Below are 7,221 nucleotides of genomic sequence, written 5' to 3'. Positions count from 1 at the left end.
CCTTTGTCACCGGTTCTGTTCATTATTTTCATGGACAGAATTTCTAGGCGCAGCCAGGTGTCGGGTGGGGTCCAGTTCGGTAGCCACCGGATTTCATCTCTGCTTTTTGCAGATGATGTGGTGTTGTTGGCTTCTTCGAACCAGGACCTGCAGCATGCACTGGGGCGGTTTGCAGTAGAGTGTAACGCAGCTGGGATGAAAATTAGCACCTCTAAGTCCGAGGCCATGGTTCTCGACCGGAAAAAGGTGGTATGCACCCTTCGGGTCGGGGATGAAGTCCTGCCTCAGGTGGAGGAGTTCAAATATCTGGGGGTCTTGTTCACGAGTGACGGTAGAATCGAGCGTGAGATTGACAGGCGGATCGGTGCTGCGGCCGCAGTAATGCGGTCGCTGTATCGGTCCGTTGTGGTGAAGAAGGAGCTGAGCCGAAAAGCGAAGCTCTCAATTTACCGGTCAATCTACGTTCCTACCCTCACCTATGGTCATGAGTTGTGGGTCATGACCGAAAGAACGAGATCAAGGATTCAAGCGGCTGAAATGAGCTTTCTCCGCAGGGTGGCAGAGCGCTCCCTTAGAGATAGGGTGAGGAGCTCTGTCACGCGGGAGGAGCTCGAAGTAGAGCCGCTGCTCCTCCACATCGAGAGGAGTCAGCTGAGGTGGCTTGGGCATTTACATCGCATGCCCCCCGGACGCCTCCCTCGGGAGGTGCTCGGGTGCCGTCCCTCTGGGAAGAGACCTAGGGGAAGACCTAGGACACGCTGGAGCGACTACGTCGCTCGGCTGGCCTGGGAACGCCTTGGGGTCCCCCCAGAAGAGCTAGAGGAAGTGTCGAGGGAGAGGGAAGTCTGGGTGTCCCTGCTCAGACTGTTGCCCCCGCGACCCGGCCCCGGATAAGCGGTTGAAGATGGATGGATGGATGGATGGATGGATTTTTTAATAAATTTGCAAAAATTTCTACATTTCTGTTTGTTTCTGTCAAGATGGTGTACATTAATGCGAAATAAAATGAACTTTTTTGATTTTAGCAAATGGCTGCAATGAAACAAAGAGTGACAAATTTAAAGGGGTCTGAATACTTTCCGTACCCACTGTATGTTTTAGTGTGACGCGATTGTTTCAGCTCATGCTGTGGATTCAGCAATACAAAATTGTGTATGTGATGTGGAAGTTTAAGCGTTCAGGTTTATAGTGCGATTTTGAAAACGTATGTTTTTGTGTGACGCGATCGTTTCGTACATCGCGGTGCAAAGGTGTGACATTTTTGTATAGGGTTAGGTGCAAATATTGTAAAGCAGAATCTAAATTTAATTTAGTTTTACTGGAACTTAGAAAGTTTCAGTCATAGTGTTGTCGGGGACAGGCAGGCGCAGGGTCCAAAGCAGTGGTTGCTAAAATGAAGGCAGTGGTAAAGGAAGCATTGAAAGAACAGGAAGTGAAAGAAGAAGAGAGAAAGTCATTGAAGAGTGTTATAGCTGAGGCAGTGAGTAAATGCAAAGCTGGGAGGGACAGAAAGGAAGAGGAGAAGAAGACAGCTAAATTAATAAAAAGGTCTAAAATAGGCAACGTGAAGACAGCCGAAAAGAACGTCAATTGTTGTATCCAGCTTATTTCTGCTGTCTTGATGATGAGTGCAAGGAGTCCGCAGTGCGGACTGAGCCACAACAGGAAGCGAAGCCCGAGACACTTGAGGGGGAGAAACTACCCCCTCCTTACACAGACGCAGCAAGCGGAACGCATTCACTTACAGGGCTGTATCCGGTGATTGAAGTCACAAATGGCAGGGTGCACATAAGAGATAGTGGCACTGGACAGTCTATACTGGTGGGAAAGAGCGAACCCTCCACCAACTCCTTTATGCCTGATCTAGAAAACACCGTACCCACGTCTAAAGTACCACTGAATGATTTCTCTGTATGTGACGTAAGGAAGTGCGCCTCTGCTCCTCCATCTGCATACGCCTTTCCATTCACTAAGTTGTCTGGAGGTGGAGCGAACTCGTTTCCCACTAGCACCCCAGCAGTGGGATTACGAACACCCCAGCAATTCGCGTCAGCAAAAAAAGAAAGGAAGCCAGAGGAAAGTGGTAGTTACCTCCCGGATGACGGGTGCTTTGGTAGATTCAGATGAAACAGAAGACAGTGATAGTGATGGCAGTGACAGACTACTAGCTGAAGACGAGGCATTTTCATTCAATTTTATTGAATAATACAAGCTCATCCTGTACTAGGGAAGAGCATAATGGGGGTGGGGTGGAGTTCTAGAGCACCTACCTCCCCTCTATACATCATGAAGTTGAAAACTCGGAAAACAAAACAGTCAGGAGCAACAGGAGGTCATATCCCCTATTGCGAGGCGAGTTAGGGGAGACCAAGTAGAGGCCGTATTCGTTCGGTGATGTCTCCTCCATTGTAGAAAAGCTGCCCACACCCCGCGAAGGCGGAGGATTGTGGCTGGATAAATTGGCTGAACTAACTACGGGGGTTACACTCGCATTAGGAGATTTTAGAGCCATAGCCCAGAGGATGATGTCTAGGGCAGAGATGCAGGAAACAGAGGGCTCTGCTAAAACACTTAGGCATGGGAACACTGGCAGAGCCCACGCTACAAGTGCAGGTCGAAAACAGGCGCAACTTATTCCACTCTCAAGTACCTTCCATCCACGACCATGCTATCATCACACACCATTCCACTGGTTGGCTTCTCTGGGGAACCGCGAAATCTGCCCTTCACAAAACCTGTGAACACTGCTTTGGCAGGACAGCTGCACAAACATTGCTTTATATACTCCAGCTCGTCCCCTGTGAAGTTAATGGGAAGAGACTTGTTGATTAAGATGGGAGCCTTTTGTGTTCCACTGAGGATCTGACAGTAACTTTTCCCAATGGACAGTCGTTCCAGTGCTCTCAAACCTCTGGGATAAACGGGCAATGGTTGATGAAGCCACTTGATCATCAATTGGGCACGAATACTGCCAAGCGGAGGGGGCATACTGAGTCTGTTCCAATAGTGGAAGCCCTGGATCATGTCCCTCCGGCCCTATGGTCTGCTTTTAGACCCCCTACATGTTACACTCTTCTACGACAGAGATGAAGATCATATTTACCACGACAAATTTTCAGCCAAACTCGAAAGGCGTAATTAGCTCATAAAAACTGTCCGGTTGTTCGTGGCCGAGGAGGGAGTGGCAGCTGACGTTCAGTTGACTCCAGAACAGTCAGAGTGGTTCCAAATGCAGGCTGAGAGTGTGCCCCACGTGTCACTAGCTATACATCCTAAACATCAGGCAAAAGAACTGGGCCCAATGGTTACGAGGTGTAAGGCAGGCACAGATTGGCAGGACATGCGAATACCACATGCCCAGTTCTCTCCATCATTAAAAGTGTATCAAATAATGGCCCACACAGACAATTCAGTTTTAGAACATGAACAGTTAGAGAGGTGGCATGGTTGAGAAATGACCGATCATGACCAAGCTCAGGAAATGCTAGACACGCTCCCACCCTCCTTGTGGTCTACTTCACCTACGGAAGCTTCTGCTCCTCTTGCACTCCAGTCTCATTCACAGTAGCAGTAGTAACACCTACACCAATTTGAGTGACAATATCCTATATCACCCCAAATCCCAAGTCGTTAAAGACATGCTATCATTCTTAGGTTTGATGGGATATAGTAGCTGGCATTATATTCCAGGCTACATATCCTTGACCGTGCCCCTCCGAAAATTGGTTAAAGATCAAGGGATGCGAAATCTCACCGCCCCACTAGCATGGACCAAGCCCGCAGAGAGAGTCTTCATTGACCTCAAAGCATCTCTGGCTTGAGCAATAGAACTGGCGTTACCAGACTACTCTGCACCATTTCATTTGGATGTTTCTGAAACTGAAGAGGTGGTGAATGGAGTTCTGTTTCAGAAAAGGGGGTAAGAGACAGGTATTGGTGTATTTCAGCTTTTATCTAGATGCGATGGAAAAACGACAGCCAGAGTGCACCAGACATGCTCCTGGAGTGGCCAAAATAGTGCAAAAAACAGCACATCTGGTAATGGGTCACCCGTTAACAGTGCTAACAACACATAGTGTTTACCATGTCACCTACGTCACCTCCCAAGCGTTTACCATGACATCACTCAGACAGAGGAGAATGAGTAAGATTTTGGAGGCAGGCAACCTTACGTTTACACATGAAGGAATTAACATGGCGGATCAGATGGGGGGAGGAGAACCACACATGTCAGGCAAAGGTGGAAGTTGAGATCAAAGCTTGATCCAACTTACAAACAGAACCAATCCCTCAAGCTGAGATGGTTGTTGCTTCAGAAAACCCAATAATGAATTACAGGCAGGATATGCAGTGGTAAGAAAGTATGGAAAAGACTTTGAAGTGATCTGTCAGGAGAAGGTCACGGGCAGTCAGTAAGCACAAAGAGCAAAAGTTTTAGCTATAATAGCAGCACTAAAATGGAGTGAGGGCAAACGAGTGAACATTTATACAGATTCGGCTTATGTGGTAGGAGCAGCTATCACAGAACTTCTGCAATGGAAAAGAGCAGGGTTTCTGACAGCAGATGAGAAACCCATCAAACATGAGAAGGAGATGAAGGAGCTGTTAGAAGCTCTGCAAAAACCACAGGCAGTGGCCATTATTAAGTGTAGAGGCCACAGCAGGGAGAACACCCTGACAGGGCGAGGAAATGAAGCTGCAGACCAGGCCGCAAAACAGGCCGCACGGTATGACAGTGTTCTCCAAATGGTAATCACAGAGGTAACACTACCCAAATTACTGCCTAGAATCACCTTCCTTTCTTGCAGCATCTCCGCAAGAAAGGACGGTTTGGCTACAGAGGGGGGCAGTAAAGAGCCGAGATGTCTGGAGGTCCCCAGAAGGTAAGCCAGTGCTACCACCAGGACTCAGGAAGAGGGTCTTAAGTGAGGCGCATGGGCCTGGACATGTGGGACATAGACAGATGATGAGAAACCTGGCCCACTGGTGGCATCCATACATGTCAGATATGGTAAAGAACTGGGTGAAAGAATGTAAGATCTGTACAGAATATAACCCTAAACCCACAGTGAGGCCAGACATGGGAAGTTTTCCTCTTCCCATAGTTCCAGGGCAAGAAATCATTATTGATTATACTGATATGATAGAGAAGCACCAGGGGGGTCAATATCTCTTAGTGGTAGTGGACTCATTCACCAGGTGGCCCGAAGCGTGGCCTGCAAAGAGAGAAGACAGTGATTAAATGCCTGATAAATCATTACATTCCACAGCACAGGTTTCCAGAGCGCATTCGATCAGATAATGGCTCACATTTGTGCCGATTTGGAAAAGGTTGAACAGGCCCTAGGCCTAAAACACAAGTATGGGACGGTTTATCACCCACAGTCTCAAGGGAAGGTGGAACAGATGAATCAGAATCTGAAGCAAATATTGGCAAAACTCTGTGCACAGACCAAATTGAACTGGGTTAAAGCGTTACCAATAGCATTGATGAGTGTGAGATGTTCAATAAATGCTAACACACAGTATACACTCTATGAGCTTCTCACAGGTCGACAGTTTCCCGGTCCGGCTGGTCCATTGAAATTAGGGGAGTGGAATGTCAGGTATCAGTATAAGCCGTACTATAATGAACTTAAAGCTTTGGCGTCAGCATTTGCATTACAGGTGAAAGGTGAACAGGAGACACCAGGCGGAGTGGAACCTCACACAGTCGAGTGGGTCCTTCTCAAGGTCATAAAGCGGAAGTGGACAGAACCCAGGTGGACAGGCCCTTACCAGGTCGTGGAATGGATGTCCCACGCAGTGAGACTAAAAGGGAAAGGAGACACCTGGTACCACTGGAACCAGTGCACCCTGGCTACAGAACCAGGGCGAACGGTGCAAGAGATCCTAGCCAGCCAAGAGGAAACAGGCTCACCCCAGGAGGAGACACCGGAGGAAGACAACTCCAACCCAGGCTCTCAACAACAGGGGCAGACTAATCCCCTGAGTCTGGAACCGGCTGAGGTTGTCCACCCTCAGACCAGCAACGTGTCCAGCAATATGTTCAGTTTCGGACGAGGCAAGGACTAAAGAGGATGATGACTACTACATGGATGTTCCTTTGTAAGGGCTTTGGTTGTGATCTCTTAGTAGGGATCAAAAGGAGAATTCAAGGATTTTAAATCATGTTTATTGCAACAGCCTTATTAAAATGTATGTCTCAGAGTGTTTACTACAGTGTTTATTCTGTAACCTAGGGGGCACACTTGAGTTACTGAAAATGGAGCATCTTGGTTAATAATCTGAAGCAACATCCTGCAAACTGCTGCAATGGCAGATAACTGGTCAAAGGCCTTGAAGGAAGAGCAGAAAGCCATGGTGGTGGTAGAGGTGACAAGGACTGAGCTGGAACGCCTTAAGATCAAAGCGGTGGCTCAAAGCTGACAGGGAGGCTGGATGTCATGGGAAGGTGTTACAGACAGGCCCCTGGCATGGACTGATATGTGGAAGATCCCCCAGGCCAAGCTCAGCTTCCTGATCAGGTTGTCCTACAATACCCTGCCTTGTCCCAGATATCTCCACCTGTGGTTTGGTGCGGAAGAGTCCTGTGCCCTGTGCAGCACTGACAATGCAAGCCTCCAGCATATCCTGTCAGGCTGTAAGACCGCATTGTCCCAATGCCGCTACAGGTGGCCTCATGACCTCGTGTTAAAGAAGCTGGCAGAGGTGGCGAAGTCATGCAGACAGGAGGCCAACAACAGACCTTCTACCTCAGCACGCCCTCTGATACAGTTTGCAAAGGCCGGCGAGGACGCCAACCTTCTTTGCCAGAGAGTAACACCAACGGTACACTCACCAGGCAGTGAGTGGTCAATGAGGGTCAACCTGGGGAGGGAGCTCCAATTCCCCAGGGAGATCACAGAAACTTCACTCTGGCCAGATCTGATCATGTGGTCAGAACCACGCAGGACCATTCTGATGGTGGAGCTTACTGTTCCATGGGAGGAAGGCATTGAGGCTGCCAACAAGCGGAAACATGCAAAGTATGCAGACTTGGCAGCAGAATGCAGAAAGGCTGGCTGGAAAACCATCATCAAGTGGGTCCTCAACTGTACGCCTGTTCCGCGACATGGGATGCACAGGAGCAGGGCACAGGAAAGCCATTAGGGAACTGGCAGAAGAGGCAGAGAAGGTCAGCTTTTGGCTGTGGCTCAGGAGGAAAGAGGTGAGTTGGGG

General features: G+C 48.7%; 2 pseudogenes; both read left to right on the top strand.

The window, feature by feature from the left end:
- The first annotated feature begins 2,577 nt into the window (after positions 1 to 2,577).
- LOC103397111 (uncharacterized) lies at positions 2,578 to 4,367 on the top strand (annotated as a pseudogene).
- A 398-nt stretch (positions 4,368 to 4,765) lies between these two features.
- LOC112486243 (uncharacterized) lies at positions 4,766 to 6,085 on the top strand (annotated as a pseudogene).
- The last annotated feature ends 1,136 nt before the right edge of the window (positions 6,086 to 7,221 follow it).

The sequence above is a fragment of the Cynoglossus semilaevis genome, chromosome W, assembly GCF_000523025.1.
Source record: "Cynoglossus semilaevis isolate Cse_v1.0 chromosome W, Cse_v1.0, whole genome shotgun sequence".
NCBI classification, from domain to species: Eukaryota; Metazoa; Chordata; class Actinopteri; order Pleuronectiformes; family Cynoglossidae; genus Cynoglossus; species Cynoglossus semilaevis.
Note: the sequence above shows the minus strand (reverse complement) of the source record. Positions and strands in the feature narration are given on the sequence as shown.